This window comes from Neolamprologus multifasciatus, chromosome 16 (genome assembly GCF_963576455.1).
Source record: "Neolamprologus multifasciatus chromosome 16, fNeoMul1.2, whole genome shotgun sequence".
Classification (NCBI taxonomy): Eukaryota; Metazoa; Chordata; class Actinopteri; order Cichliformes; family Cichlidae; genus Neolamprologus; species Neolamprologus multifasciatus.
This window is the reverse complement of record NC_140454.1, coordinates 21,004,631-21,023,958: the sequence shown is the minus strand read 5'-3', so window position 1 is coordinate 21,023,958 and position 19,328 is coordinate 21,004,631. Positions and strand designations below refer to the sequence as shown.

General features: G+C 37.7%; 1 protein-coding gene across 4 annotated transcripts in view; it reads left to right on the top strand.

Moving 5' to 3' along the window:
• Window positions 1-19,328, top strand: part of LOC146500772 (uncharacterized) — a 112,024-nt gene that overhangs the window by 11,819 nt on the left and 80,877 nt on the right. The window contains exons 3-5 of one of the 4 annotated variants that reach the window (XR_014869755.1): window positions 3,344-3,404; window positions 4,207-4,364; window positions 4,824-18,090. The exons of the other annotated variants lie outside the window; for them this stretch is intronic. The gene's annotated coding sequence lies outside the window, so the exon portion shown is untranslated. Of the gene's footprint in view, window positions 1-3,343; window positions 3,405-4,206; window positions 4,365-4,823; window positions 18,091-19,328 lie in introns of those variants that run through there. 4 annotated transcript variants of the gene reach the window in all.

Sequence of the window (19,328 nt, the reverse complement as noted above, 5' to 3'; positions counted from 1 at the left end):
TTATAAAAAAAAAAGACAAAAGTAGTCCTCAGTCAAAATCAAATCCTCTTGTTTTGGACTCTTGAAAGACTCACACAATATCCACCTGAAGAGGGAGACATTACATTATAAATCAACATACTGGCTCTGTGTCTTAGTTCACATCTCTGTATATATCATGAAAAGCATGAACTTTTTGAACCAATTCAGTCTTACTAAAATAAAAAAAAACTCCTAATATTGGTTTTATCGATAGAACACTCGACTGTAGCCTTTTGAAGCAGCTTTAAATTTTCCTTTGCATTTTCTTTTCTTGTCAGTGTTTCGCCATACGCAGTATATACCAAGAGTCATGTGTGAATATAGTCAGAAGATGGCAATGGTGTCAGGTTATTGCTTGGCACTCGGTGTTGGTGGGCTGGACAGGCATCTGCTCCGCACTGAGAAGGGCTCCTTTCTGCCTGCTGGAGATCTTGTACTGGCTGCTTGAGTCAGCCCTAAGCCGCTCTCCCCACGCAGAGCTCCCTTCACCAGCGTTCACCTAAATCTGTCACACAGATTTGACACTGCGTCACTTGGAGCGCACTCTGAAATGACATGTATATAATGTGGAATATTGTGCACATTTACAGCCCGGACTTCCCTTAGAGCAACGGTTTTCTTGTTTGCTTATTTCCCTCCCCAAAGCCCTCGGTTTCTTTTTGTTTTTTCTCATATAAATATTTTAACATTTTTTAAATAGTAAAGGAGTTTGTGATTTCTTTAACCTTCAGGCCTGGTCAGTGTTTAAAGTTTGGGAAATGATGAAATTATTATTTAACTGATATTTGCTTTGGTTATGGTTATAAAAAAACATTTAAATTTAAAAGGAATTATTTTACATTAGGAAGTGTGGTGGATTTAAAGCTCTGTTCATTTATAGTCAGTGGACACTTTTACCAGTTGTCTTCAAATGTTACAATGAAACATTTGAAATGCACAGGCCATTAACCTAACAACACAAATCAGCTCACATCACACTCTTAGGTATTGCTATGAAAAAAATTATTATTAATTATTAAACTGAAATATTAATGGAACAAAATAATAGAAAAGGAAAAAAATGTTCATATTCAGTGTTTGTGTTACATCTGCTTCCTTTTAAGTGCACATGTGTAGAATGTGTGTTTTCTATTTAATTACAGTCTTTGTTAAAATAATATATATATATATTTTTTTCTAATGACATCAGTTTCCCATCAACAATGTGTATTTACACACTAATTCCCAATGGCATTTTCAAACTTTTGCAGCAGTCTTATCCTAATGTATTTTCTATACAAACAAAGCACTGTGGTTATTCTATCTTATATATCTTACTCAGAAAGCTCATGCCTGGAGAAAGTTCTGTATTAGGAACAAAGAGAAGACAGAGTGAGTGCTCATCACCCTGGGTTCGTCTCCTCTCTTTATATGGCTTTCGGGCAGCTGCTTTTTTCTGGAGTATTCTGGTAGCGACTGGGCTTGGTGGCCAGTAAGAAGGATTTTCTCTCCCCAGCTTCTGCGGCTTTGTCGGTTTGCACTGCACAAAGTGTCTCAAAACTGGGTTGTGGTTTAGGGCTCTCAAGACATAAAGGTTTAAAAATTAGTAATGGACTATTTCAGAATGTACTGTGTATTTAAAATATTGTTCTTCTAGAGATGTCTGAGCTAAATGTATGGATTGTAGGTTTTAAAAGTGTGATGTTTGCATCTCTAACAGCAGACCTAGGAGGGTCCTTAGGATTCCCTTATGTTGTTAGAAATAAAGACTCGTGGCTATTTGAGAATCTCCAGCCTTTTGAAAAGAAAATAGAGGTTATAAATCTGCTAAACATGTTTCTCTTCCTAGTGTATTTTATTTATTTATTAATTTGTTTTTGCGAAATTTTAAATTTAATTTAGCCAACTCTGGGATAATATCAAGCTGCATTTTGCTTGTTTTTGCACTGACGACTTAACGACTTGAGACGTTGTTTGGACATGACATATGCAGGTACGCAAATGGAATCAAATGCTTTTTAAATGCATTTTTCAAAACTTGGATTTCAAAGTTTTGAAACGCTTTCAAGTCAAAGGAAGACTAAACAAACTTTTTGGCCTATAAATAATAATGCAGGGGATGCTTATTTTCTCACACAGGTGTTTAGAGATCCTCTCTCTGATAAATCATGATTTGTAAACTTTACCATAGACAGCAGTGACAGGTTTCCTTTGATAATGTAGAAAAATGGGGAAAGAGAAGGCTGGGCTTAAGTAGAGCTGTGATTTAGAGCAGAGAGATGCAGCATCTCTCCTTTCCAGTGGAGGCCCTCCTGGGTTTGATTTAATTCTCTCCTTGCACTATTAAAAAGGCCTTCCACTCTCTTCACTGCATGCACCTTGCTGTCATAACTGGCACAAAATCATTAATCAATGCCGCTTGTAGGCAGTGCAACTAAGGCCTTTCACAGTGTATATTTTTCCATTATTGATTGTGTGTGTAATGCATGAAGAAGTACAAAGATGGGTGTCCTCCTGTGTTGGAATGACCATATTAGGCCAGGAGATGAGGGAACCTTTTTCTACATCAACTACAAATTCATAAAGCAATCATCATTCCAGCTGGGAAGAAAACTTCTTGTTCTCAAAATGTTTTTTCTTCTTCTTCGTGTTGTTTTTATGGACTGAACTTAACAATGATCTTGTGCTGGACGTATGACGAGTAGTTATTTGGTGCAATAAAACTGAAAGGCTGTGAATGTCAGTGTCCCCCTTTGTTGTTTAATTTATTTTCTTTTCAAAGTGAAGGGAGGTGTCCTTGCTGTGAGAGTTAGTCATTGATGTGGCTATAGTTAGTCCGTGCCCTGCTGCGACTGTCTGTTGGAGATGCTACTTCCTCTTTCCTGCTCGTTCATAGCTTCCTTTGCCCGGGATGATCGCTTTGCTTCGTGCGTTTGGCTGCATTTTGTACGGGTTTAGTAACTTGATCAAGAACAAAAGATGTAAGAGTGAAGCGAGTTGAGTCTCTTTGCTTTGGGGTAGAGCAAAGTCAGGTAACCTTCACAACAAAGCAAAGCACTCTTGAGATTCACATACTGTTAGGAGGTTTTAGCTATCTATGTGTGTGTTCTATTATGTGTCTTTTATTGCTGAATAAAGCATGTTTACTCTCAAAATCACTGTAAACTGTACTTGGATTACATGCTGCATTTTAATTTTTACTTATCATGATCATTTTAATTGTCATACCCCATGGGATTAAAGGTACACAAACACACAAAAGGACTGTAGCGTGAGTAAAGGCCTGATATTGTTTTTGTCATGCATGGAATTTCTCTAATCAGAAATAATTTTCTCTGTATAGATACCAGCAAAGGGGTGTCACTCCACCTATGGTGCCACTGCTTCTCTAATCCAACATTAAGGTACTAAAACACAGCCTGAGTAAATAAAAAGAAAACATAATGGAAGAAACATACAACAATGTGGTTTGAAAAAGATACATAATATTTTACTAATGCAAAAACTTTCCTTACACAGTCCACATAACAACAAAACGTATCTTTTGCTTAGTCAATCAGTTACATCTTAAATAGGAAGAAAATGTCCCAGGAACTCAAATAATTCAAGTTAGTAGGATTTATAAGGAAAATTAAGCTTACAGTTCTTAATCTGTTTAAGTACTTGGGACATTTGGGTGTACGATGTATTAATAATATACTTTATAATGGTATTAACATTCTAATAGTTAGTGGTAATATTCATTATTCTTGGTAGACAGGCAAGATCAACGTTCTGTTCTGTAATGTCAGAGTCTGAGGCTACTTGGTATCAGAAGTTAGATCATTTCTTGCATAACAACCTTACTCACTGGATTTTGCTGCATAATGTTGCTGTAAATTCTCATTATGAGCTACACAATTACATTGAAGTTTATGTCAAAATAAAGAAATGCACCAGAAAAGAGAGGCAACATGATTGCTAGATATTAATCTTATCTTTTAACAAGCTCTATTTGTTATATTTAGAGCTTTAATGATACTAAATTGTTTTATCAACAACTAACTAATGGGCTTATCAGCAATTGACAAACCCTCTTCTCAATAAGCTTATGGTAAATGGAAAGAATCTATTACCAGCTCAGAGCCCTTTATCTCAGCTGTCTTAAATATTGATGCTTACAGTAATTTGTCCCCATTTTCTATTGATTTCTTGTTATGCTTTCAGGTTATGCTGTAAACAGGGTAAATAATGACAGATTTAAGCAGCGCCCGCTCCAGAGATGATCCAGAAGTAGCTGGCTGCGGTGCAGACATTATTTTCTCATCAGCCGAAGTTTATGCGAGGTGGCCCTCACAGTCACTGTGGCTTTCACTGGAGGCTAGGTTAGTTGTGGCATCTCTCAGAAATAGATCCGGCATGTTGTCAATGCTGCAGGAAGCCTGGCTGAAACCTGAAGATGCTGAGCAGAGCTGGCAGGGGATGTGTTGGCGTGATAATTGTAATTATAAGTCAGAGGAAAAGAGGTGTGGCTTTTGCAGCAGTTTGATGAGTTCAAAGAAACAAGCCCCAGCATGAAGAGGAAATCATGAGTCAGAAGTACAGAGAAATGTTTGCAGGATTTCACAAAAGCAGTAAGCGGGCTTGCAATTATGTTTATCAGCTAAAGAGCAGTGTTTTCATCAGTATTATTTGAGGTTACTAGGAAAAACTTTCTTCACCCTCCCACATATCCTCCTATTACAGCACATCTGTAACATTTTAAGCATGCATATTCTAAGACCATGAAAGAATTATTCAACATGAAAATTGGAAAGGTTCAGATTTCCCTGTTTATTTTGCAGATCTGTGCCCAACGCCGTGATGTCTTTCCTGGGTTTTATCTCTTCTATATCGCAGTCTGGAATGCATTGCTAAGCCCGGCCACCAAGGGCTAGCATATAGCTCTCTCTGCAGGCTTTGTACAGGATGAAGAAGTCATAATCCTCAAACAGACTTAAATTCCTCCAGAAAGGCTCTTGATCCTGAATCCACTCATTTTCTTCAAACAACTCAGCCCAAAAGAGAAGGGATATTTGGGCATGGCTGAAATCCTTGATTGAAATCTGCTACAAGTGGGCACAGATACACATGTGGGTCGATACACATGCACACAAATAAGCCTAACACACATAAATACATATGCACATACACCTCCCCAAACGTCCCTTGCTGTCGGTGAGAGCCTAGGCTGTTGAGAGGGCCTCTCTGAGCTCTTATTAAAAGGTAAACTTCTCTAAGGCCAGGGAATCATGTCAATCACAGGTTGTGTTTTCGCACCGAGCCCAAAGGCTGCTCTCTCCACCCTGTCAGACGCTGTTATCACCCTCAAAGCCATATCAGAATGCTGTTTGTTCTGCGCTTTAGTTTCACCCACACGGCGGATTCAAAAAGGTACAGGTCTATTTGATAGTGTATATTTCATTGCCGGAGAGAGACTGTGTTTGTCTTGCTGTGTTTGTCAGCTCATATTTGAGCTGAGGGTTCCTATTAAAACTAAACACCATATCAGAGGAATATTGCCACCGCTAGGTTCTTTTAAATCGCATATTGAGCCCATGGAGTGTGGAAGCAATTTAGTTGTAGCATAGTTTATAAGTGTGTCTGTGCTTGTGATGTTTCTATTTACTCTTGATTCTAATTTATTTACACACAGCAGCCTCTCGCTGCATTTTTCATATACTGTTATAATTACTTTCGTTATATTGTCACTTCCAGTTCTCTAAAAATATTACCTTGTTTGCATTTTCACTTATTTAATAAATCCCTTAGAGAGTCATGGCTATTTTCATTAAGCAGGATTGATCAAGTCCTCAAGGAAGCATCAGCTAACAGTTAAAAACTTCATGGGCTTTCACCGCTATACTTCACTTGCAGTGTGCTGTGCGTTAGTGATGGGCAGAAATTGACATCACAGTATTTTTTTAAGGTTCTGGCGGTTTCAGTGTGTCACAATACTGTTATTATTATTATTGTTACTATTCCTGCAAAAAAGTGCTTTTATAAAGGTTGACAATGGCTCACTAAACACTTGAATGTCATCATAAAAGAAATGAAACATAAATAGCTTAAAATAAAATAACCCAAGCAAACTCATAAATATTCTGAGTCTTTTATCAAAAAATAAATGTTAGACACAAAGCTTAACCTTCTGCCTGTTATGCTTTTTTTGGTTAAATGTAATGCCATATAGTGCCACGTCCTCTAGAGCCCAGTTGATACAGAATTTTTACGACCAATACCGATATTTGCTGATTTTGAAAATCAGATATTATGAAATATAGGACTATTTTTTTTTCTTAACTGATTTGTATAAACAGATTTCTCTTACATTTTTTAAGTGTAGCTGTTTATTTATTCTACCTGCTTCTATTCAGATTAGCTGATTATTGTGTTTGTGGTATTCAAAAACAGGGGATTCCAATAGTGAAGTGCCCTCTGGTGGACGAAATATGCAACAACACTAATGACATTGTTGAGAGACGTTCTCCTCGTTTCTTCTTTACTTTCATTTATTGGCAGTTAAATGCTGATACCAATAGATCAGTAAATGAATATTGGCTGATAATATTGGCACAGATGCAGCATGACCAGAAATTACCCTAGTGTCCCTTGTTGTGTTATTGTGGGTTATTAATTTGACGTCTGATATCAGTTGTTTTGCGATATGATGAAAAAAGGTGTGCAGCTAATACAGGCTGCTTCTGAATGCATGGTGTTCTTGGTGTGAAGTAATTTAATACATTTACACCTCTTGAAACATGAAGGTGTTTTTTTTGTTTGTTTTGCTTGTTTCTGTATAGCAGCATTTGAAGAAATAATATGCCAGTGCATCAAATATAACCCCCCAGCATTACTGTACAATTTAGATGGCTGACAGAGGTTGTATTGAGCCAGTAGGACAGGATGCAAGATTGCAGAGCCACCAATGTTGTCAAGTAGTGTGCTGTTAATTATTGCATGAAAATATGCCTGATAATAATGTTGCCTTATCAACCGTACGAAGTAGCTCCACATTTATTTTTAAAGAAAATTTCAGGTACAGTTAGGTCACTTCTGAGATATTGTTATTGAATACTAATAATAGAAGAGAATAATTATATTTTAGATATTCTTTTTAAATTATGTGCTAAAATATTGTTAATATATATACTATGGTCGTTTTAATATCTGAGATATTGATTTTTGTACCTAATTCCCTTTTATCTCAATATTAGTCTACAGATTGTGTATGTGTTGTCATATTAGTGTCCTCTAATTACTAAAGTATCAGCTAGCTCCTGCCCGTTCTCCTACCAATGGAAACCAAAAGCAAAGCAGAAAGGCTATCCCAGTCATTAGTACGTTTGCTGGACAAACTGTGGGATCTAACACTGTGGGAGGCTAGGGAAATAAAAAGGTACTTACGCTAGTATTGACCTTGTTGCTGGACCTACTGCTGTTTGCTCTGTGGCCAGCTTTCCACAACAGACACGCACACACCCACACATACATTACATGGTTTTGCATGCACGTCAGCGAGCAATACAGTGAGTGATGAAGGATGAAAACGCTACTGGTTTTGCAGTATTGTCAGGCAGTCTTAGCAGCGCTTGTCGTGCATACATTTTGTAACAACAATAACAAGCGGCCAAATTTAAAGAAAGTAATTATAATCGCATGAGCAAACTCAGTTAATTTTTCACTGAAGACACTTTTTAATCCATAAATGCATTTTTAGTTGTTCCTATGGTGCTGGAAAACAAACAAGATAAAAAAGAACAAAACAAAAAAAAAGTTAAAGCTGTTCATTAGTACCACAAATGGCAACCTGCTCCTGTCAGTTTGAGAACCCATATCTATAAAGCAGCCCAAGGTTCGTGACGGAACGCCATGTAAACAACTCATCACTGCAACTTCGACTGATTAACATATGATTGCAATTCATCATCTCATGTGCAGCCGGTGACATCTTGCAGTAGCATTTATTCCGTGTTGATACATGCCTTTGGTTCCTTTTTGACAACTCAAAACAAACAGATTGCAAGCTGTCGCTACATTTGCCCAAGATGAATGGGGAAAATGAATCGGTAAATCAGGTGTGTCAGGTGATTAACACAATCATGCCTGAGATCCTTGTGGAATCACTGGAACTTAGTATGTTTGGATAAACACTGACAGTGGAACAGACTGTCTGAACAGTGTGAACAATGTGAACAGTCAACAGTAACTTGCATCTATAAACTATTATACTGTGAAGCCTTCTGAGCATAACAGGCATTGCCCTGATGGTATTAACATTACCCTGTGGTACTGAAATTTACTGTCTGTGACCAGATAAAATGGTCACCTAGTCACCTTGCTGCTGAAATTAATGACAGCCTGTTGCAATTGACTTTACTGTTACTGAATAGGCTTATTGGAATCAGTAATAATTATAAACATATAATTTTAAAAAATGGCCTAGATACTGCAGTATATAATATTGACATACCATTCATATTGTCAGTATTTGCAAATATACTAATTGGAATTGATTAAAAATTATGAAACTAAGTATGCATAACTGCTCTCTGTATATCTTTGGTTTTAGTACTTCGTGACAAGTATTGGCACCTTTTGATAAATTAACATTACTCATCTGATAAGTTTGTGTGTGTTGGACAAGGGAATGATAAAATGCTGTAATTTCTTTCAGGAAAATATTAATATCTTATAACAATTTTTGCATAACTGTTGATCCCTGGAGCAACTTTTTTCAAATGACTAATTTAACAGACAGAAGTGAATTGGGTTGAAACTACCAAATCCTGTTTATCCTGCACACTTCTGGATTTGGGAATGTGGTGAACAGAGTCACTGGGGACATTCAGCTCTGTTGTGCAGCTGTCATTTGCTAGTAATGGGACGCAGTCACCAAGGAACCCCTTGAGTATGTGTGCTGGGAGAAAACTGACAGAGGCGAAAGAGAGAAAAGAGAGATTCAAACGAGTGAGCAATAGTGAAGGCAATAGAGGAGCATTTGTATGGTCTTCCTTGCCACTGAAGTAGTAAAATGGAAACATATTTCTCCCCTGACAGTTACAGTAGATCTAACCCTCTGAGTTGAGCTGCTTATGATGTTGTGTGGTGTTGAGGTGGACCCCAGGGGTGTCCCAAAGGCTTGTTGTTTCTTGTCAGAGATTAGATTGAACCAAGCGGCTGTGGTTCATACTCATGCCTGAGAGAAGCCAAGGCTCCCTGTCACCGAACACAACCTCTGAGCTTTGCTCTGTAGCACCGCATCTAGATGTATTTCTTATTGTAGAATAAAGTTTGTTATTTTAAAAATAAGCTCCACCTTCTCTGGGGGTTTCCATGCTGCTGAATATTTGCTCACTGCAGCACACTGTACACTGATGCATGACTGGCCACTGGGAATGAAAAAGGGGATTTATTCACATGTTTCTCAGCTGACATTATGTTTATTTCTCACTTCACACATTTTCTTATTTTCCTACAAGTCCACTTTTTACATATTCATTTCATCACCCCTTAAAAGATCAGACGGAGGGTTTTGCCAAGAGTCTGCAAAGAATTGCCGTTATGTCTGTTCACTGAAAAAATTTGTAGAATTCATATCAAAGTTGAGGCTTTGTAAATTTGCGTTGCTTCATTCCTTTGAAAATGTGCCAAAAAATAGGTTGAAATATCTCCAAGCAAGTTTTTTTTTTGTTTCTGAGTGTGTACCACATAAATTTGCCACCTAGATAGATGGAAAAGAAGGAGAAGCACTTTTTCTTCTTCCTGTCAGTCTCCTCCATGCGTCTTAAACATAGTAATCTGACAAAGTAACTGATTTTCCTTTATCATCTTGGGGATTTTTGATAACAATTAGCGGTGTTACTGCATCAAGAGGTTTAACATTTCTTCAATGGGTCTTCTTCCTCTTTTTTTCTTTTTCTTTTTTGTGTGGGCCACTAGTCCATCTTCATTTTGTGGTAATCAAATTTATCTTCTCCTATACTCCATATAATAGATTCAATATTTATAATTTTTAGGTTCTGAGTATAGTACTCGTTTGGGTTTTGGGGAATTGTATTTCATGATTGCCTTCAGACTGTACTTAAGTAAATTGCACTGTAATTGTCTGGTAATAGAGATTTTTTAGAAATCACCCCCTCTCCAGCAATAATCAATTTGATGCATGCTTGTCTGCTCTGTGAAGGAAGAGGTTAGCTGTCCCCGTTAGTTTTAGACAGAAGGTTTAAGCAGGGATCCACTGAAGGCATCTGTCAGTGAGGTAAAGAGCACTGACAGCCATACATCATCTCTGCCTAGTGGAGGCCCTTGTATTTAAAAGAGTACTGCAGTCAAAAGCCCATAAAAGTGAGTGACTCCTTGGGAGCATCTGCCACTGCATGCAGGGAGGAGATTCAATGTGAAAAAGGGGAGATAATGTGCTCACTCACTAATGGGCACCCGACTAGACACAGGCTCATTTTTCACATCATGTCATCTGTAAGGTTTGAATAAAAGTAATGGCCACAATGAGCCTGGATCTCTCCCAGTCATTATGGCTTTTGCTTCCTCACTTTTATTTGTGTTGACTTGTACAGTCGGAGGAGATGACAGTCTCTGGGCCTGTGGATCAGTCAGAGTGATGATCTGCACTGCTCTCCTCTGCTGCTGACAGGTCCCTTCTTTCTGGCAGGCATGTGAGGCCAGAATGCCGCACTACGTCATATCAAATGCTGTAATCTGACAGAATAAAAGGATTTGCACACTGGGGACATCACAAACTCTGTCTTTTGTAATTTTCTGACAGAGACAGAAGGGGGAAATGGAGGGGTTTCTACAGTTTCATGTAGTAAGAATTAGTGTCAGTCAAAGTTAAGTGGCTATTTTAAGATAAATAGGAGAGGATTTCCGTGGCATGTTTTAGGGCACTGGGCTTTAAAACACTATGCTAATGTGAGTAGATACTGATCGGGCGTTGGATGTTTTCATTTCTGAAACATTCAGAGTCGCAGGACACAGCATGTCTAAATATCCATTCTGAAAAGGTTAGTGCGTAATTAACGCTGAAATTCACTGCCACTGTCAGCCACGTTCAGTTCAGAATAACAATAAATGTCCAAATGATAATCTTTTCATCTTTAGGATGCACTGCGGAAAAGATACCCTATCTGAATTTGTAAAATATAATAAAAAATGGTAACAATGATGATGACAATAATATTATCATTATATTTACTGACAGATTAGTGTTGTATTGGCTCTCTTGAGTAATGTTTTTTCCGTACGTATAAAAATGAAGAAATGCCTCGATATTATATAACACATATTTTACAGTTCATCAGATACTTTTAAAATAAAAGACTGTTTTGCGTCGGGCCCTATAAAACTGGGAAGACGGATGAGAAAACAAGTGATTTCCTTATTAGGTTCAGGAGTCAAAGGCCTTCTTCCATAGATGTGAGCTTCAAGAGCCCAGAAGATTAAGACATATATTGGATTCAGGATGGAGGCCACAAAGTTCATTTTCAAAATAAAACAGAATATTATTCACAGTCCTTTTAAAATTCAGATTGCCGGCTGACCTGTGACTTGGAAGTAGTGCATTACATTTTCAATGAGCTGGTGCTATGTCACTTGAAGGAAAAATCCCATTTCTTGCCCCTTTGCCGGGGGAATTATGGGATTAGATCAGCCATAGTTTAAGGAACTATGAGGAAAACAAAGATACTGTGAAATTAAATTTTGACATTTCAGATTGGGCTTTGTCTTCCTCTCACATCTCTTCTTTTTTACCACAAGGTGTTAATTTTTGAAGTAAATGGAAGTGAGACTGATTTTTTTTTTTTTTTTTTTTTTTTGAGCCATTCTGAGACAGCCCTGTAGTGGGAGGAAACAAAAACAGCCCTGCTTTGTAAAATCTCCCACTGGTGATATTATAAGCAACACCTGCACACAGTTCCGCCTGATTTTCATATATATTAAAATCACTACCTACTGTGGCATATGAAATTGTACAAACCGCTAAGGCCTAAGCTTACCACTGGAACGTCGACTTCCCTTTGATTCAGATTTTCCTCTCAATTCTCTGACCCTCAAAAAAGGTGACCAATAATCTCATTCATACACTGTTTCCATCATAGACCCCACATACCCTGCATAAGACCAAAGAAGTAATATTGACATTGTTCAGCTGCATAAAAAGTTGCATGTCATACACAAATATTATGAAAAGTTATCACTTTCCTCCCAGCTAGACACACTCCAAGTTGCCACTATAATAGAAATCTCCACTTAAACCCTTCTCCACAACACTGAAAATCTGTGTTTGTATACAGTACTAGCAGCGAAATATCAGTATCATATCTGTCCACATTCTAATTTTACAATTACAATACTGAGAGCATTGAGATATTGAGAAAATATGCTTAGCATAATCAGTCAATAGACCTGGTGGAGAGATCCACCACACATGGCAATAAAGCCCCAACTTAAGCATGGTGGTGAGCTCATTCCCTTAGTACCCCCATCCAACCCCCATCTCCTTGCACCAATGCCTGCCTCATCACTCCACACAAAATATCCCACCCTTAATTGGTCTGTGCTCCTCCAACATGTCTGTAATGAAAAAAGCAGCACATAATTCTTAGTTTGTTGGCTGGCAGAGCCCAATTTACAAAAGTGGAGGTTGGTGATAAGCAGAGACAGTACGGCTGTGGAGTGCTCAGAACAATGAATCACCCCACTGCCAGGGTTGAGCAGAATATAATTGAGTCCAACATCTCTGAGCACTTTCACCATAATTAATGATAATCTGTAACAGAGGAATCTGAGATTCCAGTTCACAGAACTGTTTAATTAGGCCCAGTAATGAAAGCACAGGCACTACAAGAATATGGCCGGCCTCATGATTAATGATTTGTGCTACTGAACACAAAAGTGCTGCACCGTTAACTCCAACGGATGCTGCTGTGTCTCCCTGGCATTTACAGAACACCAAAATACATATAGAGCTGTTTGCATCCCCTATATGAGCAGCTAAATAAACACAATGTTTCTTGTTTTTTTGTTTTGTTTTGTTTTGTTTACATATGTGTGCTTCTGTTTTTATATTTAATTCTCACATTCACAGTCACAACATTTTCTAATGGTGTTTTTGTACTAAATTTCAAAATGAATGGGTAGAAACATTCTTACATGCTCCTGAAGACGGTTATAATTGTCTGTCCATATCTATTAATGTATTGCACTGGAGAGAGAATTTGCCTTGAGAAAATGGCAAAAACATAAGCTACAGACTCTATATAGAGAGTTTAATAATAGTATCTAACATTAGGCTGCAAAAAAGAAAAAGATTAATGTACTAAAATAGGATGTATTAGCCTTTAAAGGCGCTAAATCTTGAGGAGCTTGTGCTCATGGGAAACACCTTGAAATTGTATCATGTGACTTGTTATTTGCTATGTACCAGTAAAAACACTACTTATTTATACAGTTGTGGTAAAGGTCTGCGTAAAAAGATTGACATGTGACAGGGAAAAAAAATGTGTGGTGCCATTCACTCAAGTAATAAAAAAGTACATAAGAATTTAAGTCTTTTACCTAAAAGTATGGATTACATTATTGAATGAAATGCTCCAGCTCCTGTTTATGCCTTGCAGGCATCTTTGTGGTTATTTCCTGGTAGTATAGCCAGAGTTCTGCGACTTCATAACACGGCAGCAAGCAGGGCTTTGCAGAGGCTGTGTGCTAGACTGGCTCCACCTTTTTAAATGAATCTCATGAAATGCACAGTAATACGGTTCATACCATTACAGAAACAAAATAAGATTTTTGTTTGGCATGAATTGGATTTATACCCTGAAAAAAAGCTATTAGTCACTCCCTGTCAGTTTGTTGACTGCTCTGAGTTTGATGTTGTGTGTGTTAGACCTCTGAAGTTAAATTTCGCACTTGCTTGAATATTTTAAACTTAATGTTTCCTGTGGTAAAAATATGATTCTGCAAATCAAGAGTCATGGTAAAAGACTTAATAGAAAGATCAGACCATTACAAAATAATAGGAACAATATTCTGTGCAGGAACATGCTATTCATTTTATTCATCATACCTTTCAGTAAAATGTTGAAGTCTCCATCAAGTAGACACATGCCTTAGGAAACGACAGTGTGAAAGGCAATACGTGCGGGAAACCAGGCACGGGAGCTAAGCCCTCATAAATCTATGACAAAACTTTCCAAAAATGAAAAAGAGGACGTAAAAAGAGAGAAAAATAGATGTGTTCCTGCGAAAGAAATGACTGTAACCGCCCACCCCCTTGCCCTCCTATTCCCCATGTCTGAATCTTGTTTAGTTCTTTAATTCTACAGTTTCTGACCTGGATCTGGCCATCGCTGCACATGAAAGAAATTACAAAAGCCTCTCAGTCACAGCAGCCCAGCTTCCTCCTGCACCACAGCATTTGTCATTGCCAAAACAGCAGAGTTTAATTAAGTGTTGTGAGCAGCCTAGTGAGAAACACACTTTAAATTAAACCTCTGAACATGCTGCTATTGGTTCTTTACCTTCTCAACAATCAGCAGGGTATACGGCATAAATTTCTATCTCTCAAGGGGGAAGGCAGCTGCTGCACCTCTTGCGATTCATAAACGGCATGCCTCCCCAAGAGCAATCTCTATTACAGCACATTTCATTATAGCTCAGTTTGGAACAGCAAGCAGATGAATGTGATAATTAATGTCCCTTCCCAACAAAACATTTTATTTACTCTTGATGAATTAATGGTTGTTATCATGGTAAGGGAGAAAAAAACCCAAAAACTGTACGGCTCGTATGCTGGTGCATCTGTGTAGGTGAAAAGAATTACATGGCAAATTATCTTTCAAGGCATCAAACAATTCTTAGTGCAAGAGTGGAGTTAATTCAATCCTTTCTATAATAATGGATTGTTTCAAGTTTGTAAGCATTTTGATTCACTCATGTATTTTATAAGTACGCCTTTTATTTTTTATCATAGAATACATCAGTAGCTATGGAAGAAGACACAAGAGGCCGGTGGGTGTTACATCTGTAGCAAAGAAAGTCTTCTTAAGTGGCATTTGGATTAACTCTGGAGATTTTAAAGGGATTATAATTATTAGAACTGGAAAAAAGAAAGGAACATTTAGACACATCGGTGGCTTAATTTATTAAATAATTGTCATGTGGAACCTTTGTGATATGCAAATATTATGCTGTTGCTTTATTGATGTTATGTCACAGTGTGTCTATTGTTTACATATGACATGTATTGGATATTACACACAAAAGGTATGTACAGACCACAGACTAACCATGGAGATAAAGATAAGTGTGGCGATCAATACTTTCAGATTGTCAATAAATCTTAAGAAAAGAGCAAAATCAACAATGCATTGATCCATAGTCTCATATATATATATATGCCAACAAATAGTTTGTCCAGAAGTCAACATATTTGGGGGTTAAAATAACATTTTTCTAATATTTATTAAATCTGTCAATAGTAATGGCAATAAAAAATTCAGTTGGCCTTATTGATTCACTCGTTTGAATAATACCGCCAAATGTTCTTGCAATTCATTAGGTTTGGCCATTATAAGTAGTTTTATTTTACTGTTCATCTCCTCAGGTTATGTTAAGTGCAGCTCCTTAAGGTCTAGTAGAGCTTCATTCATAAACCCTGCCTATATTGGACAGCCAGGTTCCCCAGCAGGCCAAGTGGTTAAAAAAAAACTCTTAAGTCTGGTGCGTATAACATCTAACAAGTCAGCACTGGCACAAACACAGAAACCAATCAAACTCAGCCCGCATGAACCTTAAACAAAGGTGGAGGTACATTTTCTATCCATGTTGGATGACATTTCCTTGTCCTCCTGTTGCTACTGCTCCTACGTTTGAGTGATCAGACAGCCATTACAAGGTCCAGGTTTATTAGCGAGACCATATAGGCCCTAAGCTCGCTGTGGTAGAAGTGTAATTCTCTACAAAGTGTGTCACGTTAGCTCTGTTGACTGATCCACACAACATCTGGTTGAGAGGACCTCTCACACCTCTGTGCAGCAGCCCTTTAAGGCAGCTACAGTGTGTAGCTCTCCACGGTGCAACCAGAAAGAAGTCTTGACGTGCCTTTCATAGCTGGCTTGTTCATAGTGAAGCAAGCAGTCACTTATACAAGGCAGTTTCCAGGTGCTAAATTGGATAAGGCATTTTGTCTTCACTTCACTTATAGTATCCTTAACATAAATGGGAAAAAAAGGCTTAGCTTGCAGCAGGAAAACTATGTATCAAATAGAATAATTGTTTGAGATGACCCCAGCCTTAGTTTTAGTATCAGTATTGTTAAAATAGTGCATTTGCAGAGGGTTTGCTGTCAGAGTTTACATCACTTATATGCATCAGCAACACTAATCTTGTACTGAATTAATTTAAGATTAAAGGAAGCTTGGCTTACATCAGATTCTCCTTGTAGATAACTCGCAGTAACATCATCGTGCAGTTTTACAGGGACCTATTAAGGTTAAGAGTTGGATCTCTTTAATCGTTGATCATTTAAGGATGCTCCTCTGCTCTTACTCTTTACAATGCCAAATGATATATGATCACTTCTACACTTCTAGTTAATGTACACTATTAGCTCTGTATTTAAACATGATAATGTAATTGATTCACAAATTGATTTATTGATGTTAATTCAAGTGTTTCATGTATTAATCACAGTAAAGAAATTAATTTAGTATATTTTATGAGCTGTTGTGTGATCAGCTAATGATATGAATTAATCAACTTTAATAAGAATTCAAACACTATTGTTTGCCTAATTTGTCACTTTGTTAGAGGGAGAATGAACAGCGGCCTTTTGATTTACAACGTGCAACTCTACTGGGCTGTTTTAGGGACTTGCTCTGCTTATTTGGGGTTTAGAAGTGTCACTTTCAGGACACTCCACCAGGTTAGATTTAATGCAAATGCACATTACCAAAGTGATTTCCAGCATTTAAGAATTCAAAAATAGAGATTTTTTTTAAAATTTGGATTGCAATTTCATTTCAAGTAGAATTGACTCCAATGCTGGACATCACTTTTCTTCTTGTTTACACTTTACCCATTAAAGTAGAACTTTACAGTTGAGAGCAATAAAATTGTTTTCACTCTTTGCTTTGAGTAAATTGTTTTGCACTCCAGAGAGCCATTTAAGTAGTTCATTAGTGGCTATGTCATGTCTTTAAAGTATTGATCTCTCCAGTCAATGGAAAAATAACAACCCGGTTATAAGCTACTTGTCCATAGCGATGGGCCACATAAATTATTTAAAAAGGGCAGATTCACTGCGGCCATGGAGCCATCAATCATAAGATATGGCAATGACAAAAAAGCTGTGCTTCATACGTCCCTCCTATCTCCCCCCAGAACAATTCTATCAGCCAGGTGACTGTGAGGAGGCAGGATGACCTGATGTCACTCACATTGTTGCCTCTACCTTTGAAGGACCCGGCGCTCCTCTCAGCCCTGGAATGGGATGGCTAAATAGATTCTCTGTGTTTACTGCTGGTCTCCCTCCCTCAGTGCACACTTCAATTTGTCTAACAAGAAAAGGTGGACAGAAGAGTTTTGAGTTTCCCAAACAATGGATGAATTTTTTATCAAGTGGTTGAATTGAGTTGCAAGTGGCACAATATTTATTCATAGGTGTTTGTTCGGTTATCTTCCATTGAAAAATTAACACTAAAACAACTGTAGAGGTTTATAGGAGCTTGATTTATCCTCTGTTGCTGAAGAAAAACTAAATTAATGAATCATGAGTCACAATTTTCCATCCTGAACAAGATATATTTGTTGTGCCTCTTTACAAAGATCTGATAATTCTGTTATAATCTTTGTAAGGCCAAAAAGACCAAAATCTTAAAGCACACACTCTGATGTGGCAGATCTTCATCAATACTCTGTTATTGATTCAGCCGGCAAGGTTGTTGTTGTTTCTCGGCTTTACTTTTTCTTGTAGTCCTTATCTGCTTTAATTCTGTTTTGCCTTCAGTGTAAAAGTAGAACTTTAAACTCAGTTTAATTAAAAAGATTTATATATATATTATTTATAGATGTATGTATATATTGTATATGTATGTATAGCACCAAAATTGTCATTTTGTGTATTTTCTTAACACATAGACCTGTCATGCTTTCATATACTAAAAAGGAGCTAACTGACTTAATGAGTCTAATTTTGGTGAGGTAAATACTATATATCTGGACAAATAGCCACTCAAACATAACTTATTTTCTGCACAGTATAAAACATATGATTGAATAGACATTTAACTCACTGTAGCTCACGGTCATCATATCGCATAATAATCCTTTGGCTGTTATAAATCGCACCCCCCAAAATAAACTCACTACCCCATGAAGACACACTTTGCCTTTATAGTAACTCATCTAAAACACCGCGAGAGCATCGTAAATAAAGCAGTGAAAAGGCAACCAAGCAAATAAAAAACACAGGGAGTTACTTAAGTGTGGCAGACGTGTCTTTGAGTTTCAGTTTCAAAACGCAACTTTGATTAATAATTGATTATACAAACCCATGCTACATGAAAGGCAGGAAGAGGTGCCATTCTTGTGAACGGCGAGCCAGTCAAACGGCACTTTGTTGTTTCAAATGCTCCCCTGCATATCGGTTCTATGGTCGGTCCTCTAACCAACCCGATGCTGTGCAACAAAGACAGCCTGACAAAGTGCCGGTGCTGCCCTGATGAAACCAGACATGCAGGGATATGAATGACTACATCTGAGGGGTAATTGCTGCTGAGCAGGAGCCTCCTACCTCGTTTCATTTAGTCTATTAGCAATTTATGGCCAGTCTCACTCAGCTCTACACAGGAGGGGTTTGATCTAAATTCTCATGAGCTTTTAGGTGAGGCTGGGACCCAGTAGAGAGCCTTGGGGGGAAGAAAAGGGTTTCACTTACCACTGTTTTAATTCTCTTTGGCTTATCATTAATTTGTTGTCACAGAAGAAAGGTGAGCATCACATAAATCTAATTAAAGTTAATGGGATTATGATGCCATTCTCTGAGTCTCCGAAGTACCATTTTCTACTTGTTTAGTCAACTAAAGGATTGATCTTCTTAGATCTTTATCATGCTGTTCTGCCTCTGTCGTCACCACACAATGCATGACAGGTTGAATGACATCATTTATATATACGATGGGACTGGAAGTTGACAATAGAGAATAAAGTAGATGTAATGTTGATATAGCCAATAACGGCACAAAAGCCTGAAGATGTAAAATTGTGAACAGTGGAAGTATAACATAGCT